Source organism: Myotis davidii, unplaced genomic scaffold (genome assembly GCF_000327345.1).
Source record: "Myotis davidii unplaced genomic scaffold, ASM32734v1 scaffold1354, whole genome shotgun sequence".
Taxonomy (NCBI): Eukaryota; Metazoa; Chordata; class Mammalia; order Chiroptera; family Vespertilionidae; genus Myotis; species Myotis davidii.
In genome coordinates, this window is record NW_006285616.1 from 9,707 (window position 1) to 20,729 (window position 11,023).

Below are 11,023 nucleotides of genomic sequence, written 5' to 3' on the forward strand. Positions count from 1 at the left end.
CTGCCCCCCCTCCGACAGGCCTCGGCGCAGTTACAGCCACGCTCGAGATTTATGAAGCGCCCCTGCGCCCAGGCCTGTGTCAGGACTCGTGGACGCGGTTTTGTTCGGTCCTCCATAACCCCCTGAAAGCCAGCAGCATCTGAAGCGCCAACCGAGCCAAACATTGGGCCATTGTTGTTTCTCAATTTTGTTTCTCATTGATTTTGAGGGAATGGGAGAGGGATAGAAACATCAATGATGAGAGGGAAGCACCGATTGGCTGCCTACTGCATGCCCTGCACTGGGGATCCAGCATGCAATTGAGGTACGTGTCCTTGACTAGAATCAAACCTGGACACTTCAGTCTGCAGGACAATGCTCTATCCACTGATCCAAACCAGCTAGTGCTATATATATATATATTTTGTAGTAACCTAATTTTTATTTACCTTTCAATGAAATCATCAAAATACATTAAATAGGCACATACTATGCACATTTATACTAGTGCCCTTGTGTGTTAACCACTCCAAACTTTTATAGCTGCATTAATAAAAACTGTATCCAGATAGATACATGATTAGTCACTCCATAGGAAAACCAATTATTTTATTAACTTTAAAATTCTCATTTAACAAATAAGGTTATCAGAGATTGGGTGATATAAATGGCAGATGATACAAGAGACATAGAATCTTTGTCTTTGTGTAAAGTGTGCAGGTTTCAAAGCATGAACTGTACACCTGGAGAGTCATACCAAGGGAAAAAAAACCAAGGTAAATAACAGGGCGTCAATATCCTGTTATAACTGAACTTATAAGAAACCTTCAACAAACCTTCAGATTACATCTATATTTCTAATTCCATCTTCTACAAACCCTATTCATATATCATAGTAAAAAGAAATTCATTAATAATTGAAGCACTTAAATAACTTTCAGGTTATCCACTGGATTTGTTCCATTACACTGTTCCTTCCAGCAGGGCCCATTTCTTCAAGTAAGTATAGGTGGGCTAGTAGTTCAATTTATCAAAGTGAAATGATGAAAAATCCCATTAACATGGGCAATTCTCTGAACAAGGTGAATTCAACTTAATGGTTCTTTGCCTGACCACCTTTTAATAGATCTCTTTCCAATATTGATCATCCATTTCACTCCCAGTTTGACAAACTGCTGCTCTACATAATGTCAAGAAGGACCCACAGAAAAGAGTGAGTGTGTTCCATGGACTGGCTGTGACTGGCCTCCTACAGGCATTCCACAGATTCCTACCCAACTTCCTTCCTTGTTTCCACCAGGTATAACTTGACCCAGTTTTGAAGCCCTCTAAAAACTTCCAGCTGGAATAGGTGATCACACAGGCCTATTCAAATCCCACACTCCCTGGGCTGTGCAGGAAACTCCTGGAAAGAGAACAAGAGGAGATATGATGGAGATGAAGGGGGAGCTAGTCTCTCTTCAGTTCTGCTTCAGGCAGAACTGGGGGAAGACTCACTTCCTCTTCTTTATTTCCCATGGCCCTGCTCTATCAGGACAGATTTTAGGGTGTGGTTGGAGAAAGGATTAGTGCAGTTTATCTTGATTTTGAGAAAGCCAGAACGATGGCCACAGCCCTGAGTAGCAAGTAGGTGACGATGAGCAGGACCCAGAAGACATTCTCCAAGGAGACCTTGCTGAAGAGGGTGGTGCTGGAAGCACAGTCACTGTCAAGGGCTGATAAGATTTCTGAACATTGAACTGTCTCTCCTGTGCTGCTCTGGCTGCTCTGAGTTCTAAACAATCTGATCCAACTCCTCTATGAGATCCTGGTATGACGTGGAGAGCACCTGCCAGATCATGGCCCTGACTGGAGCTATGTCACAGCAGAGCCTACTATGCCCCAAAGGGAGAACCTCAGAACCTCAGCCCTGGGATATACTGGCTTCTATAGGCACAAATGGTTAGATAGTCAGAAAGAACAGTATTGTGCATTGGGCATATGGGCCTTGCTTCCACTGTGGCTGGAAAATGTAGTTCTCCGTACAGTGGAACCTCTGTTCTGGCACTTCATTCTGTCAAGTTGTTTGAGAAGTGATTTGTTAAAAAATATATCAATTTATTTTCCATTATAAATAATGTAAATTGGATGCAGCCCAGGCCATTTTGAAGGGGAGAGAGGCCTCTTCTAGGAACTCATCAGCACTGCCACCCAGACAGACCTTGGACACTGCCCATCACCCAGCAGCCACCCCAGCCAAAATCCTGCTGCCCCACTCACAGATCCGCAGACCCTGGAACCTCCACTTCCAAAGTGCAGTGCTCCTGCAGAAGTAAGTACAACATCCCACCTCCCCAGTGGCAGACCTCTGGACACCACATTGGCATGTCTTCAGCAAGTTGACCTCCAGGGATCACCACTCCATAGGCAGCTCTTGGCAGACACTGTTAGCCCCACTGTACAGACAAGGGTGCTCTGCCCTGCAGTAAAAATTATGAGTATGCAAATTAAGCCAAAAAAGATGGCCATTAAATTTGCATACTGCAGGTGGTGTGGGTAGCACCAGATGCCACCTGCAGGATCCGGGCCACAGATCAGGGACTGGGAAAGTGGAGTGGGCAGTGCCAGTTGCCACCTGGGAGGTAGAGCTGGCGATTGTCCCAGCCAGAGGTGTGGGCAGGGGCCCAGCTGGGGATGAAGGTGTTGAACTACAGAAGCAACACCTTTTCTGACTGCTCATTAGCTAAGCTCCTTGTATGCCACTGGTAGTACATACCAGTGACAGTACACTTTTCTTTTTTCTTAGTGACTTGGGTAATAAGAATCCAAGGAGGTGATGTAGGTTTTTTCCACCTTGCTCCTGGATAAAAAAATGAAGGTCTGCTGCTGTAGGGGCTAAGAAATATCATATCCTGCCATAGCCTGTTTGGCTCAGTGGATAGAGCCTCGGCCTGCCTACCACAGGGTCTGGGTTTAATTCTGTCTTAAGGGCATGTACATAGGTTGAAGGCTTTTCCCTGTTTGGGGCCCAGGTCAGGGCTCATGCATGAGTCAACCAATCAAAGTGTTCCTTTCACTTTGATGTTTCTCTCTGTCTTTCCCTTTCTCTTCCACATTCTCTAAAAGTCAATGGAAACATATCCTCAAGTGAGGATAAAAAAAAATAAAGACATGTCATATCCTATGAAAGACAAATCTTGAAAATGCCTAAAGAAAGTTGTCATTTTTTCATGGTGAAGGGACTTGAGTCCATGTTGATGAAAACACCTTGGTGACTGCGGTGACTGGCAGTGGCTGCAGCAGCGGGGTGATGGGGCTGGTGCCTTCCCCTGATCACCTCCCACAAAGGGAGGCCAGATTGCAGCTTAGGCCCACTCCCCAAGGGGAGCAGAGAGCTGGCCTAACCCATCAGTAGGACATCCCCTGAGGGCTCCCCAGTATGTGAGAGGGGGCAGGCTGCGCTGAGGGACTCTTACCTCCCCAGTGCATGAATTTCATGCACCAGGCCCCTAGTCTCTATAATAATAAAAGCATAATGTTCTGATAAAACTGGAAAGCAGGATGACTTTCCTGATGTCCTTCCAGAGGACATTCTGAATGCCGCCACAGCTAGGAGGGCTGAGGCAAGCCACTGCTCCTTGCACAAATTTCGTATATCAGGCCTCTAGTTTAATATATAAACAACTACTTCTTTTCATCAACTTACCAACCACCACATAATAGCCTTAAATGAATCACTTTCAGCATTAGTTCCAGGGTGCAGCCTCTACATTTCTTCAGATATCTCTGCCTCCAACATGCTGTCACTGCCTAACTGCTTTTCATTTATCCAAATCAACAACAGTTTTCCAATCTTCTTTTTTGAGCACTTTCAGAGCCTTAGCAATATAAGCACAATTGATGGCCTCTTTGTTTAAAATTATGCGAGTCATCCACTTCACCAGCAAAAAAATCAAGCAAAAATCACACACACACACACACACACACTCAAAACAAAAACAGGAACATATTCCCAGCACAGCAAAATAATTCACATTCTCCCCTTTGTTTGTGGCCTGGCAGATGATTTTTGTCATGCTAATGTATCAGCATGAAAGGATTGTCAAATCTAGAACTAAAGTTTCTTTCAAAAACAAAGTTGTTTTTGTTGTTTTTTTATAAACAACTTGACCAAGAACCAAATTGTTTGAGTTGGGAGACATTTGAGAACTGAGGATTGGTTGTCTATTAAAAGATTTTTAACTCATAATTTTCATGTCTATTAAGATTTGTAGTACACAAATTTACATGTCACCTATTTTAGAAATACAGAGATTAAGAAACTTGTTAAAAAGTGAAATAGTTGAGAATTTCAGATTGGTGGTTACAAAATAGTCACAGGGTTGTAAAGTACAGCATAGGAAATATAGTCAATAATATGCTAATAAATATGGATGGTGCTAGGTGGGTACCACTTTGTAAGTTATATAAATGCCTAATCATTATGCTGTACATCTGGCACTAATATAATATTGGATGCCACTGTAATTGGGAAAAAAAAGTCAGTAAGTATTCAGCAGGTAAGAAAAAGAATGAGTACACAAATCTACACACAATGCTTACAGATCCTGTTTGTACAATTTTACTGCTATGAATGTAGTATAAAATTTTGAAGTGGAATTACCAAGACTAACATAAAAAAAGAAAGAGAAATGGTAAAGTACACATACAGAATTCACAAATATATACATAGTTTATATACATTTACTTTGTATACATTAATTTTTTTTGAAAATATTTTCTCACTGAATACCACAAGAGATCATTTCTTTCACACAATAAAGATAAATTTAAAATACATAAACATTCATCTCACAGTGTGCATTCACTGCATAAAGTTTTATTTATCCAATATTTGTTTAGTATTCAAAGTTAAATACAATGACTTAAGATACCATAAAATGATTTAGGATACATAGAAAAACAGAATTGATTTTATTTTTAAAATAAATATTGTTGTATTACATATGTTCCTCTTTTCCCCCATTGCCCTCTCCAACCCTCACGTCCTCCCAAGCCCTTACCACCTTACTGTCTGTGTCCATGGGTTATGCACATACACATGAGTTCATTGGTTGATCTCTCGCTTCCACTCCACCCTCCCCTGCCTTCCCTCTGAAGTTTGACAGTCTGATTGATGTCTCCATGCCTCTGGGTCTAGTTTTATTCATTCGTTTATGCTGTTCATTAGATTCCACATATGAGATCGTGTGATACTTATCTTTGACTGGCTTACTTTGCTTAGTATAATACTTTCTAGTTCCATCAATGCTGTTGCAAATGGTAAGAGTTCTTTCTTTTTTACTACTCTATAGTATTCCATTGTAGAGATGTACAACAGTTGTTTAATCCATTCATCTGCTGATGGGCACTTAGGCTTTTTCCAAATCTTAGCTATTGTAAATTGCTCTGCTATGAACATAGTGCTGCAAATATCTTTCTGATGGGTGTTTCTGAATTCTTAGGCTATATTCTTAGAAACAGAATCAATGGGTCAAATGGCATTTCCTTTTTTAATATTTTGAGGAAAGTCCAAACTGTTTTCCACAGACTCTGCACCAGTCTTCATTCCCAACAGCAATGTATGAGGATTCCCTATTCTCCACATCCTCACCAACATTTGTCATTTCTTGATTTATTGATGATAGCCATTCTGACATGTGTGAGGTATATCTCATTGTTGTTGATTTGCATCTCTCTGATGACTAGTTACTTTAGACATTTTTAAAACATGTATCTTGTCCTTCTTAATGTCCATTTTGGAGAAGTGTCTATTTAGGCCCTTTGCCCATTTTTTAAAAAAGTGTGCTTATTGATTTTTTTCAGAGAAGAATGGAGAGGAATACAAAGTTAGAAACATCAGTGAGAGAAAAACAGTGAACAGCTGCCTCCTGCACACCCCTCACTGGGGATGTGCCCACAACTCAGGTATATGCCCTTGACTGGACTTGAATCTGGGACCCTTCAGTCCACAGGCCAATGCTCTATGCACTGAGGCAAACTGGCCAGGACCCATTGTCCATTTTTAAACTGGATTGTTTGTCTTACTTTGCTAAGTTGTATGAGTTCCCTGTAAATTTTGGAAGTTAATTCCTTGCCGGAAGTATAACTGGCAACTATGTTCTCCCAGGCAGTGGGCTTTCTTGTTATTTTCTTAACGGTTTCTTTTGCTGTGCAGAAGTTGTTTTTTGTTTTGGGGTTTTTTTTTATTGGTTTTTGTTTTGTTTTTTTTTTGTTTTGTTTTTTGTGTTTGTGTGTGTGTGTGTGTGTGTGTGTGTGTGTGTGTTTTGAGGTACTCCCTTTTGTTTATTTTCTCTTTAGTTTTCACTATCCAAGGAGATGTATCCATGAAGATATTGCTATAAGAGTTGTCTGAGATTTTGCTACCAATGGCTTCTTCTAGGATTTTTAAGGTGTCCCATCTTGCATGTAAGTATTTTATCTATTTCTAGTTTATTCTGGTGTATGGTTTAAGTTGGTAGTCTAATTTCATGTTTTTTGAGTCTATTTATTCAATTTTCCCAACAGGATTTATTAAAGAGACTGTCTTGACTCCATTGTATGCTCTTGCATCCTTTGTCCAATATTAATTGAGCATATTTTCTTGGATGGAATTCTGGGTTCTCTGTTCTGTTCCTTTGGTCTATATGCCTGTTCTTGTGCCAGTAACAAGATACCATTTTGAGTACAGCAACTTTGTAATAAAGCTCGAAATCTGGTATTGTGATCCCTCTAACTCTGTGCTCCTTTCTCAAATGGCTGTAGTAATTTGGGGTCTTTTTAAATTGCATATACATTTTTGGAATATTTGTTCTAGGTCTGTGAAATAAGCCTTTGGTATTTTGATAGAGATTGCATTTAGTTTAGAGATGGCCATTTTAATGATGTTGGTTTCACAAATCCATGAACACAGTGTATCTGTCCTTTTGTTTATATCTTCCTCTATCTCTTTTTTCAACTTACTGTAATTTTCTGAGTACAAGTCTATTATTTCCTTGGTAGATTTATCCCTAAATATCTAATTTGTTTTTTTGTTGCAATGGTAAATAGGGTTGTTTGGATGGTTTTCCTTTCTGAGCATTCGTTATTGGTGTATAAGAATGCCATAATTTTCTGGGTATTAATTTTATGTCCTGCTATGTTGCTGAATTCACTTATTAAATCGGGTAGTCTTTTGATGGTGTCTTTATGGTTTTCTATGTACAGTATTATGCTGTCTGCAAATAGTGACAGTTTTACTTCCTCATTTCCAATTTGGATGCCTTTTATTTCTTCTTCTTGTCTGATTGCTTCAGGTAGACTTTCTAGTACTTTGTTGAATAGGAGTGGTTAAGGTGGGTATCCCTCTCTTGTTCCTGTTCTTATAGGAAACTAATGGTCCAGTGCACGTATTTGTGCACATTGAAAGGAAATTTATTAGAAGAAATATTTTAATAGCAATACTGAATATAATAAAAGTGTCATCCAAATTCATGATCAACATGACAGATGGAAACACACACATGTGCGATTGGTGTCGAGAGCTTCATATGTATCGCGCATGTGCTAGGCAATTTAACTTTTTATAGATATAGAATAAACTTGTTAATTAGAACTGCTTTCTAATTTGACTAAACTTTTTCTAGCGCAGTGAAGCACCCCAACTTCTCTTTCAGGTAATTGTCAACCACACAGCAGTGAATATCAATGTGAAGCACATTATTATTGTAAATCATGCAGGGAGAACAAAGGGTAAAATATTTAACTGCAGCAGTGTTTGACTATATTGTGCACAGTGAGAAAACCTGAAGTCATTTTCAAGGTCCACCATTTCTTCATTCTTTTCAGTTGGATCCAGTTTCTAAGTTTTCTAAATCTCTGTTTTCCAGCTAATAAAAGAAAATAGGTTTTCACTGAGTCTCCTATCTACCTACTCCAGCACTTCTGTGAGGAACCAATGAGAAGAGGCTCAGGAAAACATTTCACAGACATTTGGTTACAATGTAAAGTGTTTCCAAATTGGTATAAAGAAAGTCGTGTCCCTGAGCTGAAAAACTGCAAGGAGGCTAGTTGCTAGGGAGAGGAATCAGGTATTGCTGTGTGTTGTCATTATCCAGATGGAGGGAAGGATACTTAGCTTATTAGCCTTTTATATAGATAGATGATTTTAGTTTTTTGCCCATTGGTATGATGTTTGCTGTAGGGTTGTCATATAAGGCTTTTGTTATGTTGAGGCTATTGCGGCTTTGCTGAGTTTTTACCAAAAAAGGGTGTTGGATTTTGTTGAATGGTTTTTATACAGCTACTAGAGGACTGGTGCATGAAATTCATACACAGGGCGGGAGTCCTCTCAGCCCAGCTTGCACCCTCTCTTATCTGGTACCTCAGAATCAAGTCTAAACTGGCATTTCAGATATCCCTCTCATAATCTGGGACTACTGGCACCTAATTGCTCACCTGCCTGCCTGCCTGCCTGATCACTCCCAACTTCCCCCCCTGCCAGCCTGGTAACCCCTAACTGCCACCTCCACCAGTCTGGTCACACTCACTGCCCCTCTCTGCTGGCCTGATTGGCTCTCACAGGCCCCCATGCTGGCCTAGTAACCCCCAATGGCTCCACCTGCTAGCCTGATTCCCCCACGCAGCCTACTGCTCAGTCCTTTGGTCATCCCTCACTAATCCCCCTGCCAGCCTGGTCGCCCACACAGCCTACTGCTCAGTAGTTTGGTCGTCCCTCACTAACACCCCAGCTGGCCTGGTCATCCCACACAGGCTGTTTGGTCATATATTCATTTGGTTGTTTTGGTTGTGATGGCCGCTTAGATTTTTATATATTTAGATTCATATAATTATATAGTTTTTATCTTTTGTTTGTGTGATGTATCGCATCTTTTGATTTATGGATATCATATCAGCCTTGCATCCTTGGAATAAATCCCACTTTCTCATGGTGTGTGATCTTTCTAATGTATTGTTGGATTCAATTTATTAGGATTTGTTGCGGATTTAGCATATATGTTCATCAGAAATATTGGCTAGTAGTTCTCTTTCTTTGTAGTTTCTGTGTCTGGTTTTGGAATTAGGGTATTGCTGGACTCAAAAAAATAGCTTGGAAATGTTCCTTCTTTCTGAATTTGTTTGAATACTTTGAGGAGGATAGATGCTTATTCTTCTAAGAATGTTTGGTAAAACTCCCCCTGTGAAGTTGTCCAGACCAGGGTCGTGGTTTTGCTGGGTATTAAATTACTGCTTCTTTTTAATTAGTAACTATCAGTCTATTCAGGTTTTCTGATTCTTTCTGTTTGAGTTTGGGAAGATTGCATTTTTCTAGGAATATGTTCATTTGGTTAAGGTTGTCCAATTTATTGGAGTACAGTTGTTCATAGTTTGTTTTTTTCTCAATCCTTTGTATGCTTGTGGGGTCTGATTTTGTTTATTTATGTCTTCTCTCTTTGCTTCTTGGTGAACCTGTGGTTTATCAATCTTGATTATCTTTTCAAGAAACAGCCCTTGGTTCTATTGATCTTTTGTTTTTTTTGTGTGTGATTGTGTGTGTGTGTGTATCTTTGTAATTTATTTCTGCTCTGATCTTTACTATTTTCTTCCTCCTATTTATTCTAGGTTTTTCTTGTTGTTCTCTTCCAAATTCTTTAAGTTGCAGGTTAAATAATTTATTAACAAATTTTCATGTTTTTTTAGGTAGGTCTGTAGTTCAATGAACTTCCCTCTCAGGACTGCTTTCATTGTGTCTCATAGATTTTAGATTGTTGAATTTTCCTTGTCAATTGTTTCCCGGATGCTTTTTATTTCTTCTATAATCTCCTTAATACCTCATTTTTTGTTTAATAGTTTGATTGTTTATAATGTTTTATTTTAGATGATTTCTAATTCCATGCCATTGTGATCTGAGAAGATGCTTGATATGATTTCAGTCTTCTTGAATTTGTAGAGACTTAGCCTGTGTCCTAACATAAGGTATACCTTTGAGAATATCCTGTGTGCACTTAAGAAGAATGTATGTCCTGTAGTTTTGAGGTGAATTATTCTGATGCAATTAGTTGGATCTGATCTACTGAGTCATTTAGGATTTCTGTTTCTTTGCTGAATTTCTTGTCCTGAGGATTTACTCAGTGCCTTTTGCTGGAGCGCCTCAGGCAAAGACTAGATTAGCACCGCCCTAAAGATCCAGGAGCCAGGAAGCACAGAGGTCAGAGTGGGACCATCCAGTTTGCAGCTCCGTGGAATCATAAAAGACACACTCAGGGGGCAGACTCAATGAGCACCAAAGCCCCAAGTCTAGCCCCAGAGGGGTGTAGAACTGTCTAGCCACCGATAAACTTAATAAGGCCCTCGAAAAGACTGGTGAGACCGCCGATAAATGTAGTGAGATCCTCCAGAAATCTAATGAGACCCTTGATATTGTGATAAAGAACCAACTAGAAATTAAGCATACACTGACTGAAATAAAGAATATTATACAGACTCCCACTAGCAGACCAGAGGGTCTCAAGAATGTGGATATTTTGGGGTTCATCATACTTGGGACTCTCTGAGCTTCTTGGATTTGTGTGACTTCCCCAGTGTGGGTAGTGGTGAGGCTGGGATCCAGGTCACATAGCTCTTCCCTTCAAGATGGGATGGTTTCTGTGCCAGAGCTGGCTGTCCAGGAGTGCTTGCAGCAGTAGCAGGGCTCCCAGTCCAGGAAAGCCCAATTGGCCAGCCCCCTGAGACTCCCGCAGAATCTCTCATTCACTCATACACACACACTACACACATCCGTATACTCCCCTTTCACTCGCTCACTTACACTCTCTCGTTGCTCTTCTATTGGCTGCCATCTTTGAGGAAGTTTTCAAGAATTCATTTTAATTTCAGTTTTATGTCCACTTAATACCTATTTTTCTGCAAAACATTTTTTCAGCCTGAAAATGGGTTTTATAACTGTAGGTATTATTATTATTATTATAAATTTATAATCTCATTTTTTTAAATTAAATCTTTATTGTTCAGATTATTACATTTGTTCCTCTTTTTTCCCCCCATAACT

The 11,023-nt window shown here is 39.9% G+C and overlaps 1 long non-coding RNA gene across 1 annotated transcript in view; it reads left to right on the forward strand.

The window, feature by feature from the left end:
* Positions 1-1,655: 1,655 nt before the first annotated feature.
* LOC107181940 overlaps positions 1,656-11,023 on the forward strand; it is a 20,820-nt gene continuing 11,452 nt past the window's right edge. The window contains exons 1-2 of the long non-coding RNA XR_001512656.1: positions 1,656-1,666; positions 2,948-2,952. This is a non-coding gene — a long non-coding RNA (uncharacterized LOC107181940). The remainder of the gene's footprint in view (positions 1,667-2,947; positions 2,953-11,023) is intronic.